Here is a 20,783-nt window from a genome sequence, read left to right as displayed (position 1 = left end):
TTCAAATGTATTAAGTTATTACAGCGTCGTGAAAACAAGAATTAGGTGTGCTAACAGACTTACTGATTATAGAAATTGTACAAGGGGGGTAAGACAGGGAGATGTTTGTAGTCCTGTTTTATTTTTCCTTGTTCATTAATGAATTAGCATTAGAAGTAATTGACCGGGGAAGACATGGTGCGAGATTTACAACTGATTTTATAGAACTATTTATATTATTACTTGCTGATGATATTGTCTTGCTCTCAGAAACAGCTATTGGTCTACAGACGCAACTGAATAACCTGAAAAATTCAGCTACTAACTTGCAATTAAAAGTTAATTTGGATAAAAGTAATATAATTGTTTTCAGGAAAGGTGGTTATTTGGCAGCAAGAGAAAGGCGGGTGTATGATGGTGCTGCCATGCCAATTGTTAATGCTTACAAATATCTTGGAATTGATTTTTCTACATGTTTTGGTTTTGTAGCTGCATGTAGGGATCTTTCAAGCATGGCAAAAAATGCATTGTTACATGTTATGAAGAAATTATTTGTTCTGAACAACAATTCTCTGGATATCTTTATTAAGATTTTCGATACCCAGATACAACCCACAGTACAATATGGCTCAGAATTATGGGGCTTAGATAAGAATGCTACTTCACAATGTGAATCTGTTCATTTATTTGGACTTAAAAGGTTTCGAGGAGTTGAAATGAGAACACCAAACGATTTAGTACATGGTGAGACGAATAGATATCCAATAAATATAAATTCTGCTGTGAGATGTGTTCGATACTGGTTGAAGCTATTAAAAATGAACGAAGACAGACTACCATGGAAATCCTATAATATGTTGTATGATTCAGATTTTAGAGGAAAAAGAAACCGGGCTTCAAATATACGAACTTGCCTATGTGAATTGGGATTTGGATATGTATGGGAATATCAAGGAGTCGGTAATGAGAATATGTTTTTGAAATCTGTTCGTCAATGTTCAATAGACTGTAGGTGACAAAACTGGAAAGTCATGTCCAATCCAGTGATCGATTCTGTTCCTATAGAGCTTATACTACTACACATTTAGTTAAAATTATCTTTTGCTTAATATTGACAGATACTTACGATTCATATTAACACGATTTAGATTTGGCATTTCCGAAACAATTTGCACAGGTATCGCTATAAAAATGTTAATCATTTAGAGAACCTGTGCCCTTTTTGCAAAGAGTCAACTGAAGATGAAGTGCATTTTGTTCTGAAGTGTCATGTATTGCATAATATTCGTGTAAAATTTATTTCAGAGAAATATTATGAACACCCTTTTTTGTTTAAATTTTGTCTATTGATGGCATCATCTGAGACGGTGTTATAAGAAATCTCGCATTTTACTTATATAAAGCTTTTAAGTTAAGAGAATAAGAATAAGAATAACTTTATTATCACCAACTGGAGAAATCTGGTCAGGTGCATTATCACAACATAGACAAGTAAACAACATGGGGACCATAACTGTAAAAGTCAACAACAGCTTTTACGAATATTACGAAGACACAAATGTAAAAAATATCAATTACACCGTTTCATACATACATCCACACACTGCAGGTAATAACTGGTATTCTTAATGTAAAAACAGAAAGAATAAAGAAACATTACTTTGACTATGATTATAAGCATAGCCTACTATATTGCACATTGATCATAATAGACAGATAAGATAAGAATAAAGATAAATTGCGGAAAACCACAACCAGATAATCAGCACACACCCGCAGCCACCCACCCCACACACGTGGTTTACTTGATTAAACAAGAGTAATAAACATATGTTCTCAAATAAAAGCATTTCACATATTCGCTTTTAAAACATTGCAATTAATTATTACATCGTAATTATTAACAGAAATATATTTAAAATATGGATGTTAGCATAAGACATATTCCACTGTACATTCATTCTGCATATTGCACATTCATAATAACCAAATGGCACGTTTTTAAGCTCAGTAAACACACACACACACACACACACACACACACACACACACACACACACACACACACACACACACACACACACACGGAGAGAGAGACAACTAGAACAAGGTACAACCTGTCATGCACGGACTTTCACACGTCTCACATGAGTGTGCGCACACGCGCGCGCACGCACACGCACACACACACACACACACACACACACACACACACACACACACACACACACACACACAGTTCTCAAGTTAAAAGGTGGATTGAACGTGGAATAAAAGTCTTCAGAGCTCTGGATTTCAACTTAAAAGTTTTGTAGCGTCGTCCTGATGGCAATAGCTCATAATACTTTGCTAAAATATGGGTGTCGCCAGTTGCTATCTGCCTGCTTTTTTTAACCACTCGACTTTCATACAGCTCTTGCATACTAGCTTGTTTCACTCCCACAATTTTACTGCATACACTCATGACATTGTTGAAACACGCTTACTCCTCACTCCTAAACTTCCATACCAGCACATAAATGAAAACTGTGAGCCCGGACTCGATACAACATCGATAATAACTTTGAAGAATAGTTTAATTTATACCAACATTTCTAAACTTCTGTAAACAAAAAATTCTAGATTGACATTTCTTATGAATGGAATCAACATTTCTGTCAAAAGTCAGCTTATTGTCTAAGATGGTCCCTAAATATCTATATTCATTGACCCTCTCCACTGTTTGACCATCAATAACAAGGTTAGCTACAGGCTGGGGTCTTTCCGAAAATCTATTAACATTTCTTTTGTTTTCAATACGTTGAGATCCAGATAGTTTTCCTCACACCAAGAACAGAACTTTTTAATTTCACTGAAATAAATAGCATCAGAGTTGGACAGATCTTCAATAGCTGAATCATCAGAATATTTTATGACAGGAGTTTCCTCCGTGCCTCTGCAGTCATTTGTGTACAGCGTAAATAGAACAGGGGACAGCACTGTACCTTGGGGTGCACCAGTAGAAGTAGAGTTTAGGGAAGAGTGGGCAGAATGAAAGCGGACGGACTGAGTTCTATTGAGAAGAAAACTTACTATCCAAAGAGTAAGCTTCGGATCAACATCCAAGCCTAGCAGTCTGAGGGCAAGGAGATGAGGTTGTAAAAGCAGAAGAGAAGTCAACAAAAAGGATACGAACAAAAGATCCCGTGTTATTCAAATGAAGGAAAGCATTATGAAGGAGAGTTAGGATAGCATCGTCAGTACTTCTGTGTGCTTTATAAGCAAACTGAAGAGAGTCAAGCTGCTGTTCAGTGAAAGAAAGAAGATGGAGAACAATTTTTTCAAAGCATTTCATCACTGTTGAAGTCAGGGCAACAGGACGGTAATCATTTAGTGCGGCTGGGTTCTTTTTCTTGTGGGTAGGACAGATAGTACATTTTTTTCCAAATGCTGGGGACAGAGCAGTCCTTCAGAGACCAGTTGAACATTTTACAGAACACGTCACACAACTGGGAAGCACATGTTTTCAGTAATCTTCCCCAGATATTGTCGGAGCCAGTTGCCTTCGTGACATTCAGTTTTAAAAATAAAGATTCAACAACTTTTGCATCGATCTCAAAGTCCTCACCTGTGTTCCTATCTTTGATTTTTTCCTGCAACTGTGAGATAACACTATCCAGTTCCCTTCCCAGATCATTCCTTTCAAAGCGACAGCTGAAATCATTCAGTTTGTCTGAAAAATCAAGCTGTTCATCCCTTTTCATTTCACAAGCTACTGTTTTCCTTTTCGTTTCTCCAGTGATCATTTTTAACCCATCCCATGCATCTGCCATTTTTCCTGTCTGAAACTGTTGCTCTACTTTTGATTTGAATTCACTCTGTCCCCTTTGTAATTCCCCTCTAAGCTTCTTTTGTATCAGTTTCCTATCCTTCTTGTTCCCTGAATGAAATGCTACCTTTTTCTCGTTTAAAATGGTTTTGAGAGACTTTGAGATCCATGGTTTGTTGTTGGGGAAAAGTTTAATTATTTTTGTCGGAATGATCATGTCTTCACAGAAACTGATATAAGATGTAACAACATCAGCTGCTTCATGAACATTCTCACATGGGTCAGTCAACACACTCCAGTCAGTACAATCAAAACATCCTCTCAGTTCATCCACACTCTCTGACGTCCAAACTTTCACACTCTTTTTCACAATCGGCTCTGTCTGTATCTTTGGTCTGTAGGCTGGGATTAAATGAACGACATCATTATCAGATACACCCACTGGTGCTAGGGGAACAGATTTGTAGGCGTTAGGAATGTTCCCATAACATAGATCGATTGTCTTGTCCAGTCGGGTCCTGCAGGTGATATACAGTTTAAAAGAAGGAAAGGCTTTCTTTAAATCACAGTGATTAAAATCTCCAACAATAAAACACGGGGCGTCGGCGGAGATGAGTTGAAGGTCGCGAACAACACCTGCGATCGTCTTTCCTGCACGTGCAGCAGATGCCTGGTCAAAGACTGGGGCGTACACAACAGTCAGAACAAGAGAGGCAAGGCCTTCAAGACACTTGTGATACACTTTTTTTTTAATCCAAGCTCTTTATGTATTGAGTATAATTTCAAAATGTAATGTTTAAGATGAGAAAGATCAGTTTAAAGCAAATTAAGTCCCCTAGCATTAATTACAGAGTAATTTCCCTTTTTTACTATCAGCACCAAAATGTTTGCAAAATAAATAAAACTTCCATGCTTAGCAAAAGAAGTTCCTGTTTGAACAAAAAATGATAATAATGACTGCTCTTGTTGTTGTGTCGAATATCAGATCAAAGTGCCAAGTTCAGAGAATACAAAAAATATAAATATAACAGTAAATGCAGTTTGCATATGATTATGCTTCTTTTTTTTTCTTTTTTTCTTTTTTCTTTTTTTCCTTTTTTTTTTGTGCCCATCCCAGAGGTGCAATATTGTTTTAAACAAGATGACTGGAAAGAACTGAACTTTTCCTATTTTTATGCCTAATTTGGTGTGAACTGACAAAGTATTTGCAGAGAAAATGTCAATGTTAAAGTTTACCACGGACACACACACACACACACACACACACACACACACACACACACACACAGCCAACCGAACACCGGGTTAAAACATAGACTCACTTTGTTTACACAAGTGAGTCAAAAACAGAAAAAAAACAGTCCTTCCGTCGCAATCAAACACTACCCCACCAGTTCACACACACACACACACACACACACACGCACGCACGCACGCACGCACGCGCGCGCGCACATGCACACACATAAATGCACCCACTCAAGAGAGAGTGAGAGGGAACCCACAAATTGTCGAAAGCAATGTTGGATTTCAGGTGACGTCGATTTTTGTAAATGGGTACATTTTTAGATTTTGCTTAAAGTTGTTGTCGTTAGTTATATTTTTTAATGTAATGGCACACATATGAGAGAGAGACAGATAGACAGACAGACAGAGAGAGAAACTCACAGACACATACACACACACACACTCTCTCTCTCTCTCTCTCTCTCTCTCTTCAAAATAGCCTCCCTTCCCTGCCTCTTCCTTGTCTTCAGTTTCTCCAGTTTTAGAGTCATGCGTGCGTGAGAATGACTGGTGCGAAAGCGCTTAGAATTGTCTATGCACAAGATTCAGCACTATATAATTACCATTATTATTATTACACAGAGAGAGAGAGAGAGTGTGAGAGACAGAGTGAGAGAAACTGACAGAGAGACAGACAGTCAGACAGAGTGAGAGAGAACCTGACAGAGAGAGAGAGAGAGAGAGAGACTGACAGAGGGAAGAGAGACAGAGACACAGGGAGAGAGAGAATGAGAGAGACAGAGTGAGAAACTGACAGAGAGACGCGGGGGAGTATTGACACGGGGAAGTATCGACACGGTCCCAGTATCGACATGGGGGAGTATCGACATGGAGGAGTATCGATCTCCCCCGCGTCGATACTTCCCCGGCTCGATAATCCCTCTCACAAAGACCCAGAAACAGTATGTATGTATGTATGTATATATTTGTGACTGATAATGCTTTCTGCTTGATCAAAGATGTGTTGTGGAATGAATGTGTTATGTGTTCTCTTCATACCACCAGCCGTCCGCCTCAAAGCTGAGCAGCAACTTGTGTGTTGGGCCCGCTGTTGTGTGGGCTCGCTGCCTTGTAGTCCGGGCCGTCATTACATCATTTCCTGTCAGTTTGTTTCCCAGCCTGGTTTGCTCTACCAATCTCAAACGTTGTTCTTGAACTTGAACTTTAGTGTTGAAGGCCGTTTAGACCTGTTCACTTTCCTTCGATAGAACTGGTACTGTGCCGCATGTGTGGCTATTTGGTAAATGTCTATATTTCCACTGGTTATATGTTGCTCAATGACTGCACTCCGGGTCGTACAGGTCGTACTACTCTGAAATGTGTTAAGGTTGTTTGCCTCAGAGACTGTCTCGGGCAGGCTGTTCCACAAAGAGACTATCCTCTGGGAGAAGTAGGAGCTTCGTAGTTGTAGTCTGGAGCGGCGTTTTGCCAGTTGTAGACTGTTCCCTCTGGTTTCTCGCCCGCTGTGCAGTTCAAGTTGCGGCCTAGAGGTGGTGTAGAGCCCAGTGAGGTACTTGAAGGTGTCGATCATGTCACCCCTTTATCTGCGATATTCTAGGCTGGGCAGTTTCAGCGTTCTCGGACGTTCAGAGTAGGGTTTGTCTTTGAGCCTCCCTATCAGCTTTGTGGCCCTTCGTTGTACGTCTTCAATGTCCTTTTGGAGTGTCTTTTGGGATGGGTGCCAAACGGAGTGCCCGTATTCCAGCATGGGTCTGACCAGTATTTTGTACAGTTGGACAAATGTACGGCTGGAGAGGTAGTCGAAAGTTCGTCTTATGACTCCCAGTGTTCGATTTGCTTTAGCCGTGGCTTGTTCAACATGGTTCCTGAAGGATAGTTTCCTGTCAATCACCACTCCAAGATCTTTTTCTGCTTCTGTGTGTTCTAGTTGTTTCCTGTCTTCCCCTCCATCTGTGCGAGTTTAATTCATGGTGTACATGTGATCTTCATTGTTGTGGCCCAGGTGCATTACACAGCACTTTTCGGGATGGAATTTTAGCAGCCAGTCCATGGACCATCGATGAATGCTGTCCAGGTCTTGTAGCGAGTGTCTTGCTTCCTCTCGGTCACTTTGGGCGAATAGTTTGGTGTCGTCGGCGAAGATGCGCACCTGGTTTGTTATGTGTTGTAGCAGATAGTTGATGTATATGACAAATAACAATGGACCCAGTACGCTGCCTTGTGGGATTCCACTCGTAACTGCTGCTTCTGCGGAGATTTCGCCGTTGACATCGACTTGTTGGATGCGGTTGCTCAGAAAGTCTTTGATCCATTGATGTGTCCTTCCAGCTATTCCATGAGCTTGCAGTTTGAGCATGAACCTGCGGTGTGGTACCGAGTCGAAGGCCTTCCGGAAGTCCATGTATATTGCGTCAATCGATCCGCCCTCGTCAAGAATCTCTGTCCAGCAGTCAAGGGTGTCCAGTAGTTGGGTAGTACATGATCGGCCTGGTGTAAAACCATGCTGTTGCTGGCATATGAGGTTGTTCCGTAGCAGGTGTTTCATCACTTGTCCTCGTATCAGGGTTTCCATCACCTTGCATAGTATGCGCGTGAGGCTGACTGGCCTGTAATTGTTTGGTGCTTGCCTGCTACCCTTCTTGAAAATGGGGGTGACGTGCGCTCTTTTCCAGTCTTCTGGTACTCGGCCTTTCTCCAAGGACTTCTGGAAGATGGTGCAGATGGGTGCTGCCAGTTGGTCTGCTGTTTCAGCAAGGAGGAGAGGGGCTATGCCATCTGGGCCAGCTGCCTTGTTTGTCTTTGGACCTATGAGAAGACGACCTACTTCTTCCTTCGTGACTGTGATGTCCATCAAGGTATCTTCTAGGTCAAAGTGGGGGTGGCAGATCCCCCTCTGGTTCACACGTGAATACGTTCTGAAAGAAACTGCCAGTGTCTGGGCCTTCTCGCTATCTGTTTTGGCTGTGGATCCGTTTTCCTTTTTGAGATCAGAGATGCCAGTTCTCGTGGATTTGACATGAGACCAGAAGGAATTCAATACATATTTTACAGCAGAAAGAGAACATTATTAAGTCATGTAATGATGTGTGGCGATGCAACACTTTTGTTCATAACTCATAATCAAAAAATCAGAATGGAGGCATGTTACAGTTATAAATTGATCTCATTAGTACTTGTGTGTTGGATTTAAATTAGGATTACTTTAATAGGAATTCCCCAAGCAACGACTCTGGCTAATTGACGAAAATTGGTGCTGTGCCTGCTTGTTTGTGTTTCTCTTCTATTTTGGAATGAAGTGAGTACATTGTTTGCACAAACTTTATTGACTAAACTATCAGAAGATTGAAATTTGTGTTGCAATTTGCATGGTGTGTTGTTTCGAAGTTTAAAAAAAAACGGAGGGAAAGAGGGGCGGAAGAAAAAACAAACAAACAAAAACACGAGTGCGATGTCTACAGGTAACAAAAACATTCTCGCTCAGTTTAAACGTAAGCAGCCAGGATCCACTTCTAGCAGTGAGGGTGACAGTCCAGACACACTTAAACACATCAGCAAAAAGATTAGTCTGGAAGAAGAGCGTCAGGAGGAGAGAGACATGGAGTCGAGATTCCTGGTGTTCATGAGAGAGATCAGTGAGCGGTTTGACAGTCTGCAGAACAGTCTGGCGTCTAAAGATGATATTTCCAAAATGAAAACAGACATTCAAACAAAAATTGACGATGTCACTTCTAAATTTATGAACAAAATAGAAGCGTTGGAAGAACGACTCAACGTTGTTGAGAAAGAAAGAGACAAACTGCATTGAGAAGTAGAGGTAGTACAAAAAACCAACGGCGATCTTTTTGAAATGCTTAATAAACAAAGCAAGCAGACTGCAGCTCTTCGAAAGGGAAACAATGACTCAGAGCAGTATGGTCGCGGATGAAACCTGCGAGTGTACAACATACCAGAATCCAAAGCTGGGTAGCCCGAAACAACAAACGCCTGCACTCAGAAGCTCAGCGATCTTTTCACAAGCAAACTGGGCGTGGCCGTGCGTACGCGCACGTCTGTACAAACAACCACCAAGTATTATTAACGCAAAAGCAAATTAAACCATACACACACAGACTCGCACACAGTTGGCATCTGACTGTACACATTATGTTCCTTTTGTTCCCCTTCATTACCATAATAACCCAGGATGTGCACTGGTGGCGAGGGGAAGGTGGGAGGAGGTTGTGTGTGAGTGCTTTTTAATTTTTTGTTTTGTTTTATTTATATATATGTGTGTGTATGTGTACGTATGTGTGTGTATGTATATATATGTATATATATATATAACTGCGCATTCACAGATAGATTCATTTGCATCCTCCCCCCCACCCCACCACCACCCTTCCCCCATCCCCCAGCTGGATGACAACGATGGTCATCATCGATCTCGATGGACACACACCATATATATATATATATATATATATATGTGTGTGTGTGTGTGTGTGTGTGTGTGTGTATACACATATATATTAGGATTGGAATACGTTTAGAGACGAGCGATTCGCTCACCCGATTATTCATTTCATACATCATTTTCTTTCTAAACATACATGTATTAATACATGATTTCCGCACACAAGATTTGTGCGCGCGCTTGTGTGTGGTTCTCTAGTTGTGTGTACTGCTATGTTTGCTATTGTTTATCTTTGGTGTGGCCCGCTGCTACCGCGTCGTCCTTTACTTCTCCTTGCCATTACATGGATACGTAAATTAAAGTTTCCAAACCATAAATGGACATCAACAATAAAACAATCAATCCAATTATTGAAGATATTGATAGATATGGACCCTGTCTACCAATACCTGATGACAAGAATAAGTTCTGGATTCATGTTTTCTAAGCCTACAAAGAATTTTGTCAAATGTCACACTATCAAACAGCAAAGAAGTTTTAGCAGAACCAATCTTTCTGAACCAAAATATTAAAATTGGAAGTAAGATTTTATCATACAGAAATTGGATGGAAAAGGGGTCTGGAATATTTCTCATCTAGTGCATGGGGGCAGTAGTTTCCTTTCCTATGAAGATTTTAGTCAAAAGCATGGAAATATAACAAATTTCCTTACTTTAAATGGTTGCATAAGGTCAGTTAGAAATTTTTTTTTTTTTAAACCTGAACATTGAAATTGATAATGACATTGCTTTGCAGACGAGAAATATCATTACAAATGATATATTCAGTGAAAAAAGGAACAAAAGTTTATTACGACACTTTAGTTAAAAACAATACGACCCCTAAATGGTGTAACATATGGAACGATTTGTTGCAACTGAACATGAACTGGAAACAGACATTTCACAAAATACACAAAATAAGCGATGTGAACTTAAAATGGTTTCAAATAAGAATAGTTTATAGGATTATTGCAACAAATAGGTCTCTGAAACAGATGAATATCCCCCATAATGATAAATGCAGCTTCTGTGGATCACATCCAGAAACCATTGAACACCTTTTTTGGAGATGTGAGATTGCGCAGAGATTTTGGACTGCTTTCCAAACTGATATTAAAAACAAATGCAATAATGTATACAATGCCCAGTTATGTGAAGAATTATTTTTATTTGGAAACTCACACACATTTGCTACAGATGACATTTTAGATTTCATTATTTTACTTGCCAAAACCTTTCTGAACAAATGCAAATTCAATAAACAACCACCACAACTCAATGCATTTAAAACACAGCCCAGATACAGATACAAAATCGAAGAACATGCATCGTATATACTAATGAACCTTCATGCTTTCCGTACAAAGTGGAACAGTTACCTTCCAATTATGGAAACTGTTACCTGATCATAATTTTGCATGTTCCATAGTCATCATTCTGTATAACAGTCCTTACTTTGTACCAGCAGGTCTTTTTTTTTTTTTTTTTTTTAATTTTTGGGCACAAAAAAATTTTTAAAAAAGAAGCCAAATTATATGCAAACTGAATTTACTGTTATATTTATATTTTTTTTAATTCTCTAAACTTGGCACTTTGATCTGATATTCTGACACAACAACAAGAGCAGTCATTTTTATCACTTTTTGTTCAAACAGTCACTTCTTTTGCTAAGCATGGAAGTCATATTTATTTTGCATGTCTTTGGTGCAGATAGTAAAAAAAAAAGGGGGGGGGGGGAAATTAATCTGTAATTAATGCTAGGGGGCTTAATTTGCATTAAACTGGTCTTTCTCATCTTAAACATTACATTTTGAAATTATACTCAATACATAAAAATTTGTGTGTTTTACTCTCAATGTACAGGGCTTTCACTATGTTCATTCACCCAAGTGGTCTTTTTCGGAAAATACTAAAATCAATACGACGAGTGGACTTTATAGATCTATTGGCTGAGCCCTGAAGGTCATGGGCAAAAATCAATTGCGTACACATAGTTATACATATTCAAAGCGCGTGCTCATATTCTTCGCGAACGAACGCGAACGACGCCATTTTGTTTCAAGTTGTTGACCTGCCCGTTCAATCCTATATTCAATATTCAATTGACAATACACGATAACATGTGATGGAAAGTTGGAGAATGAGACCGTTAAATATTTATTCAGAGAAAGATTTGTGAACGCCTCATCACTTACTGGATTATGCCCCAAATTGCCATAAAAATATCCACAGAATCAGTGGGAATTCTCAGTTAATAAAATAAATAATAAACCATGCGAGTTAATACCCTTGAATTGATGAAATGTAAAAATTTCCAGTCTTGACTTTTCTCAAAATGAAGTCCTTTTCACTTCATACGACGTTCAGAAGTACTTGTACTTGGCTCTACATGTTCTTAGTTTAACAAAATACTCCAGTTTCATATCAACTTTAAAACTATAAAACTAGAATGAACATAAAAGAGAAATTGAATCGACCGTGTCAACTGGGTGTAACCGGAGATTAGAAAAGATCTTTTCTAATCTCCGGTGTAACTGAACTTGTACATCTATCTAGATCCAGAGAAAACGGCTAAATGTTGCAGTGTGATTGCGGCGATAGCCACGTCTCCTTTACCGCGGACTTAAAAAGAATTTTTAATTGCCCATAAAGATTTTGTGAATGCTCAAGATACACCAGAATAATATGATTTAAACAGCGTTCTCACTGCGAATACCGCAATCAATTTATCGCCCTTTTAAAAAGGCATGTTTAAATTTTATATTTTTGCACTTCAACTAAGGAGCCCCGATAGTGTAATGGGTAAGACAGTTTCTTCTCACCCGAACGTGCGGGGTTCGAATCTGCCGTTAGGACTTTTTCTTTTTTCTTTTTCTTTTAACCCGAAGCTTTATTATAACAAATACAGAACACATTTTAACGATTAGATTTTTTTTTAAAGTGTATCACAAGTGAGTCTTGAAGGCCTTGTTATTGTTGTTGTTGTCTTTACAATGTGATTAACAACAAGCTTTCTTTTCCAATAATGTAGAAGTGGTCTACTCATTGCTTATTATGATATCACAATGCTGCCACTCACTTTCGCCTCATCCTTGATACCATTACTGTAATACTTGACATAATTGATGCTGTTGCTATGTTACAACTGGTCTATTTATTATTAATGTCATCATAAATCATCATGATTACTGCAATCAATAATGTGTAAACACTGATTGATTGAATGATTGGACAAGTTGGGTTTGTTTGTTTTTTAATCGTCTAATATCACTGATAGTGAAAAGACGCTAAACTAAAGAACGAACACACACACACACACACGTGCGCACGCATTCACAAACACAGACGTCCCCCCATCCACCCCACCCCCCTACACACACACAGAGGAAAATAACAAAGCCCCAGTTATTTCACTGGGCAGAACATCCACAGGGGGGAAGGGGTGGCAACAACACGGCCGTAGTTCAGCGCGGTAACAGTGGTCAGATTAGTTCGCTGGAGGGAGGCCTTGAGGACCATTCTTCGCCACGATAACGATAACGATGTTTTATTCATGGGCGGTCATGCCCCCCCCCCCCCCCCCCCACCCCCACCCCCAACGCGCTCTACTTAGGACGACTTCATGAGAAGAGACAGGTTTTCAGTTTTGCTTCGAAAGACAGAACATAAACAAGGGACATTGCAGCTCCATTGTGATACATTGGTTCCAAAGCAATTGAACAAGAGAGAGAAGGGGGGGGGGGAGAGGGAGAGACAGGGGGGCGGGTGTAGACAGAGGGGTAGAGAGAGGGGGGTAGACAGAGGGAGAGAGAATGGGGGGGGGGGAGAGAGGGGGGGAGAGGGAGAGAGAAGGGGGTAGAGAGAGGGACAAGACAAGACAAATTCTTTATTTCCAGGATAATAGATAAGCACTGGTGTGCTTTTTTACATCAGTCCCCGCCCTGAATAGGGTCTACACTACACAATATTTAATAAAATGAAAGCATGGTGTTAGTAGAGATACATAACAGAGGAGAAAATATACACAAATCAAAACAAAACAACACACACACGCACGCACCCACACACACACACACACACACACACACACACACACACACACACACGCACGCACACATGGCATACAGGCACTACTAGCATGGTGTCAGAAAATGCACAGGAAAAAAAATGAACAAAATGAAAGAAACACACACACACACACACACACACACACACACACACACACACACACACACACACATGGCATACAGGCACTAGCATGGTGTCAGTAAAATGCATAGGGAAAAACATGCACAAAATGAAAGAAACAAACACACACAACACACACCGCACTACACAGCAGAATGGGTGATAAAGGGTGAGGAAGGTTCTCAGAAAGGGAGAGAAAGAGAGCAGTGTCGATTTAATGCATGAGGCTATAAATTAAAAAAAAAATTATGCCCATGTCACGTCACGGAATTGCAAAACGACTTGGAGAGAGGTTCGTTCGTTCTTTTGTTAAACGTCTTTTCACTGTACTTTCTTTTTCTTTTTCTTTTTCTTTTTTACATTATAGTTATTATTTATTTATTTATTTATTTGTGTAAGCTTATCTATTATTTATTCACCTTTTTTTTCTTTTCTTTTTTCCTCAAGGCCTGACTAAGCGCGTTGGGTTACGCTGCTGGTCAGGCATCTGCTTGGCAGATGTGGTGTAGCGTATATGGATTTGTCCGAACGCTGTGACGCCTCCTTGAGCTACTGAAACTGAAACTTCACTGTAAGTGATATTTGACGAGGGAAGGAAAAAAATCGAGTGGGAGGAGAGGGAGGGGGGGGGGGATTACTGTGTACGCATACGAGTAAGTGAAAGTGTGTGTGTGTGTGAGAGAGAACTATTGATTTAAGTTTTGTTTAAAAAAATAAACAAAAAATCATAACAATATAACATATTTCTAATGAAAAACTAACAACTATAACAGCGAACCAACTGGACTATTTAGCAAGGAGTTGAAAAAGTCATACATTAGCAGTGGACTGCTGAAGATCGTCAACACTGAAGATGATTTCAGTTCAGGGATTTGAGACTTACATAACGCAAGTTGGTATATGATCGTCTGTTATGTGAGCACCATAGATGCAAGAAACATTACTGACATATTTTGTCCAAAAACAATTCATTTTCCATCTGCAGATTAGAGAAATGATTTGCCTCTTATGAAAATCATTATGGTAATGTTTTCCCATGAAACCATACATTTTCTGTATGTTCTTATGTAACTCCGAACAAATGAGCAATATAGCATCATATATAAACATTATTAGCGTACGTTTATGCAGTTCGCATGAAGTTAGTTTCAAATCAGCTTAGTAGCCAAACCAAAAAAAAAACAAAAAAAGAACAGAAAGATTTTACTCTGCCATCATTATTGACGAATGACAATGCGTGTGTGTGTGAGCGTACGTACGTGTGTGTGTGTGTGTGCGTACGTACGTGTATATTCGTGTGTGTGTGTGTGTGCGTACGTACGTGTGTGCGTGTGTGCATGTGTATGTTCGTGTGTGTGTGTGTGAGCATGCATGCGTGTGTGTGTGTGAGCGAGTGTGTAATGGTGGGAAGGGTGGTGTAGGGTTTGAGGGCCGTGTGTGTGTGATGGTGGGAAGGGTGGTGTAGGGTTTGAGGGCCGTGTGTGTGTAATGGTGGGAAGGGTGGTGTAGGGTTTGAGGGCCGTGTGTGTGTGATGGTGGGAAGGGTGGTGTAGGGTTTGAGGGCCGTGTGTGTGTGATGGTGGGAAGGGTGGTGTAGGGTTTGAGGGCCCTGTGTGTGTACTGGTGGGAAGGGTGGTGTAGGGTTTGAGGGCCCTGTGTGTGTAATGGTGGGAAGGGTGGTGTAGGGTTTGAGGGCCGTGTGTGTGTGATGGTGGGAAGGGTGGTGTAGGGTTTGAGGGCCGTGTGTGTGTAATAGTGGGAAGGGTGGTGTAGGGTTTGAGGGCCGTGTGTGTGTGATGGTGGGAAGGGTGGTGTAGGGTTTGAGGGCCGTGTGTGTGTAATGGTGGGAAGGGTGGTGTAGGGTTTGAGGGCCGTGTGTGTGTAATGGTGGGAAGGGTGGTGTAGGGTTTGAGGGCCGTGTGTGTGTGATGGTGGGAAGGGTGGTGTAGAGTTTGAGGGCCGTGTGTGTGTAATGGTGGGAAGGGTGGTGTAGAGTTTGAGGGCCCTGTGTGTAATGGTGGGAAGGGTGGTGTAGAGTTTGAGGGCCGTGTGTGTGTGATGGTGGGAAGGGTGGTGTAGGGTTTGAGGGCCCTGTGTGTAATGGTGGGAAGGGTGGTGTAGGGTTTGAGGGCCGTGTGTGTGTAATGGTGGGAAGGGTGGTGTAGGGTTTGAGGGCCGTGTGTGTGTAATGGTGGGAAGGGTGGTGTAGGGTTTGAGGGCCGTGTGTGTAATGGTGGGAAGGGTGGTGTAGGGTTTGAGGGCCGTGTGTGTGTAATGGTGGGAAGGGTGGTGTAGGGTTTGAGGGCCGTGTGTGTGTAATGGTGGGAAGGGTGGTGTAGGGTTTGAGGGCCGTGTGTGTGTAATGGTGGGAAGGGTGGTGTAGAGTTTGAGGGCCCTGTGTGTAATGGTGGGAAGGGTGGTGTAGGGTTTGAGGGCCGTGTGTGTGTAATGGTGGGAAGGGTGGTGTAGGGTTTGAGGGCCGTGTGTGTGTGATGGTGGGAAGGGTGGTGTAGGGTTTGAGGGCCGTGTGTGTGTAATGGTGGGAAGGGTGGTGTAGGGTTTGAGGGCCGTGTGTGTGTAATGGTGGGAAGGGTGGTGTAGGGTTTGAGGGCCGTGTGTGTGTGATGGTGGGAAGGGTGGTGTAGGGTTTGAGGGCCGTGTGTGTGTGATGGTGGGAAGGGTGGTGTAGGGTTTGAGGGCCGTGTGTGTGTGATGGTGGGAAGGGTGGTGTAGGGTTTGAGGGCCCTGTGTGTGTGATGGTGGGAAGGGTGGTGTAGGGTTTGAGGGCCGTGTGTGTGTGATGGTGGTGTAGGGTTTCAGGGCCATTAGTGAAAAGAAAAGCACAGTGTACATGACGCTGTGTGGGTTATTCGTTCCTCTTCGTCTGTGGCACCTGGTATATCTTCCTGCTTTGTACCGCTCGCAAATCTGTCCGTCTCCCTCTTTCTCCCTGTCTGTCTCTTTGTCTCTCTCTCTCTCTCCGTCACCATGTCTCTATTTCTCTTTATCTCCCCCCCCCCCCTTTTTCCCTCACCCTCCAGTCGTCCTGTCTTTCGCATTGTGTATAACTTGGCACAAGAAGCACACACGCACGCACATTCACATACACTGACGCGCGCGTGTGCACACACACACACACACGCACGCACGCATGCACGCAAGCACGCGCGCACACACACACACACACACACACACGCACGCACGCACGCACGCACGCACGCAAGCACGCACACACACACACACACACACACACGCACACACACACGCACGCGCGCACACACACGCACACACACACACGCGCGCGCACGCACGCACGCACGCAGGCGCACACACACACACACACACACACACACTCTCTCTCTCTCTCTCTCTCTTTCTCTCTCTCCGAACTCTCTCATGCCCCCTGTAATTCTATCGGTGTGTGCCTCGAGTCAAAGTGCGTGTGTGTGTGTTACATTGTGTGCTTCTTTCAATGCTGCTGCTTCTACCACCTCCCCTCCCCCCAAAATCACCCCCATCTCGCGATAACCCCCCACCCCCACCCCCTATCCACTCTGCACTGACTCCAGCCACCCCCCTCCCCCCATTTCCCTCTGCACTCCCCCCCTCCCCTCTCCAGTCCCCCCCCCCCCCCCCCCCGCCCCCCCTCCCGTCACTGAATGCCACTGCATTGGCATTGCGTTACTAACCACGTTCATTATAGAAACAGGACAAACCACTCAAACAGTGCACAGATATATACAGCTAGATACATAGTGACAACTGACTAGATAGCTAGATACATAGTGACAGCTGACTAGCTAGCTAGATACATAGTGACGGCTGACTAGCTAGCTAGATACATAGTGACAACTGACTAGCTAGCTAGATACATAGTGACAACTGACTAGCTAGCTAGATACATAGTGACAGCTGACTAGCTAGATACATAGTGACAACTGACTAGCTAGCTAGATACATAGTGACGGCTGACTAGCTAGATGCATAGTGACAGCTGACTAGCTAGCTAGATACATAGTGACAGCTGACTAGCTAGCTAGATACATAGTGACAGCTGACTAGATAGCTAGATACATAGTGACAGCTGACTAGCTAGCTAGATACATAGTGACAGCTGACTAGATAGCTAGATACATAGTGACAGCTGACTAGATAGCTAGATACATAGTGACAGCTGACTAGATAGCAGCTGGAGAGAGAGTTCGTGTCTGCATGTGTGTGTACGTGCGCGTGCCAGTGTGTGTGTGTGTGTGTGTGTGTGTGTGTGTGTGTGTGTGTGTGTGTGTGTGTGCGTGCGTGTGTGAGTGAGTGTGAACGAATGTTGTTGTTTTTCTTAATGTGTATCATCATTTCCTGTCAAGTTTGATTCCCAGCCTGGTTTGCTCTGCCAATCTCAAAACGTTGCTCTCCATATTTATACACTCCAGACACTTGCTTTAGGATTTGATTGTAAAATATGCTGTTCATCTAAAATGAAAATGTACTCTTCCTCCAGAGGAAAACCTGAAGCCAAACATAACAAGAAACTTGTACAAAAAATCGCAAGAAAATCTCCTGACTCCTGACGAAGTGATTTTCGGACACGTTTTAACCTCTTCCTGACTCAAGGGGAACACGTTTTAACGTCTTCCTGACTCATGGGGACACGTTTTAACGTCTTCCTGACTCAAGGGGAACACGTTTTAACGTCTTCTTGACTCATGGGGACACGTTTTAACGTCTTCCTGACTCATGGGGACACGTTTTAACCTCTTCTTGACTCATGGGGACACGTTTTAACGTCTTCCTGACTCATGGGGACACGTTTTAACCTCTTCTTGACTCATGGGGACACTTTTTAACCTCTTCTTGACTCATGGGGAACACGTTTTAACGTCTTCCTGACTCATGGGGACACGTTTTAACGTTTCCTGACTAATGGGGACACGTTTTAACCCCTTCTTGACTCATGGGGAATACGTTTTAACCTCTTCTTGACTCATGGGGAACACATTTTGACCTCTTCTTGACTCTCCGTCTCCTCAACCCCCTCCGCCACGCACTTCTCTGCGAATAAAGATCACAATGGGGTGGGGTGGGGTGAGATACATGCACTTTGTATTTGGTAAATGTAACTCGTTATCTACGTCCATTCATGACAAAGTGTCCTTGAGATAGAGCTGGATGTGAATGGTGCATGGCACGAGCACTGTGTTCAGCATCAGACCAGTTCCCCTCACAATGCAATGAACCAGGGAAGGGCTGGTCAACCACTGTGGCTTCATAACGGAGAATGCATAAATATTTCGATAAATAAATGCATATCTAATTAATAAGTACGTGTGAATAAATGAATAAAACAAACAACCCGATAATGTATAAATGCATAATAATAATAATAATAATAATAATGTACATTTATATAGCGCCCTTTCTCTCTAAGAGCTCAGGGCGCTTTACATGAAAGAAAATTATTACAAGTTACATAAAACATTCATGACCACTCTTTCTCAAAATGTGAGGAGCAGCAAAGAAGAAAGAACGCTTTTGTTCACATATGGAAGTTTTAAAAGATAACAGTCAGAGGAAGAGCGGAGATTTCTTGTGGGAGTGTAAACACTGATGAGGTCAGAAAGATATGTAGGTCCTGCAGACTGGAAAGCAGAATAGCAGAGACACGCAACTTTGTACTTAAAATTCTCGCTTCAATGGGGAGCCAGTGTAGAGTGCGGAGGTGAGGAGACATGTAATCAATACGTGGGACTCTGAGAGTCAGACGGGCAGCATTGTTTTGAAGTTTTTGATTTCGCTGAAAAATATTATGTGGACAGCCTATGAGAAGAGAATTACAGTAGTCAATTCATGACACCACAAATACAGAAATAAGAGTTTTAGTAGTTTCAAAAGAAAGGTACTGACGGATACAGTTGATGCAACGAAGTTTACAATTGACTATGCGCATCAGATTTACTAACTGAGCATGCATGCTGAGGTTTCATGTACTAATATGGTATACAACACATGCACAAATTAGTGAAATTCATCACATCCTAATACATTTTTTCTTTGAATAACCAATCTATTGTCTTACTATTCAAAACTGAACGTTAAGACTTATCAGGAGACAACTGTTCTCGGTTTAGCATTCACGTTTAAATATGAAATGAAAATCGTGCTCACCGTTAATGTGTCAGTAGTACTCCGTCAGAAACACACAGGACCCAACACTGAGAGAAAACAATGCCTTCCTTGTTGGTTTCCCGTTGTACACGCCGTGTGACCCACACACCAGACTCCCTGCCTGTCACCAGATCCAGCTCAAATGAAACAGCGGGCACATGCGTGAAAAACAATTAGTTCAGCAGACGCCGTCATATGGTCCAAATGTGAGACAGGCACGGTGGTTGTGTGTGTGTGTGTTTGTGTGTTTGTGTCGTGCGAGGCCACACTGCCAGCTGGAGTGCACAACAGACGCTGACTCCGGCAAAGGGCACCCGCTGAGTTGTCGCCTCCAATGAATTGTCGCCGGCGACAATTTGGCGCAGGTCAGTTGACCGCTGACTTATCGGCGGTCGGCGACAAGTCAGCTTATCGAAGACAAATCAGCGGTTACTTAGTAAAGGCCAAAGTGTCGCCGTTTGTTTTGCTGTGTGATGATGCTCAAGACGAAAGGAAGTGAAGAAAGAATGAGAAAGAAAGTAACGAAGAAGTAGGAATGAAAAGAAAAAAAAAGATAGCAATGAAATAAGAAACTGGGGAAGGAAGTAAGGACAGAGAGAGAACAGGAATAAGGGAATTCAAACACGAGAAGGAAAATGACCGGAAAAGATTAGTTAAAAACGAAATGATAGGGGAAAAAATTAATGAGTTTACGAAAGAAAGAAAGATATGAAAAAATAACACGATAAAAGAAAAATGAAAGACAATAACAAAGATATTGCATGTTTATGTACAAGAGCTTAGTGGGGTCAACTCTATGTTCCCTTTGGTCTATGTTCCACTGAATTTTCTTTCACTCAGGTCTAATTCCCCCCAGGTCTGTGTTCCCCAGGTCTGTGTTCCCCCAGGTCTGTGTTCCCCAGGTCTGTGTTCCCCCAGGTCTGTGTTCCCCCAGGTCTGTGTTCCCCAGGTCTGTGTTCCCCAGGTC

At 42.1% G+C, this 20,783-nt stretch overlaps 1 protein-coding gene across 2 annotated transcripts in view; it reads right to left on the bottom strand.

The window, feature by feature from the left end:
• LOC143296269 (uncharacterized) overlaps nt 1-20,097 on the bottom strand; it is a 44,031-nt gene extending 23,934 nt beyond the window's left edge. For both annotated transcript variants that reach the window (XM_076608105.1, XM_076608107.1), the window contains exon 1: nt 19,817-20,097. The gene's annotated coding sequence lies outside the window, so the exon portion shown is untranslated. The remainder of the gene's footprint in view (nt 1-19,816) is intronic.
• Nucleotides 20,098-20,783: the final 686 nt, after the last annotated feature.

This window comes from Babylonia areolata, chromosome 21 (assembly GCF_041734735.1).
Source record: "Babylonia areolata isolate BAREFJ2019XMU chromosome 21, ASM4173473v1, whole genome shotgun sequence".
In the NCBI taxonomy this organism is placed as follows: Eukaryota; Metazoa; Mollusca; class Gastropoda; order Neogastropoda; family Buccinidae; genus Babylonia; species Babylonia areolata.
The sequence above is the reverse complement of the archived record's forward strand: the minus strand, read 5'-3'. Positions and strand labels throughout refer to the sequence as shown.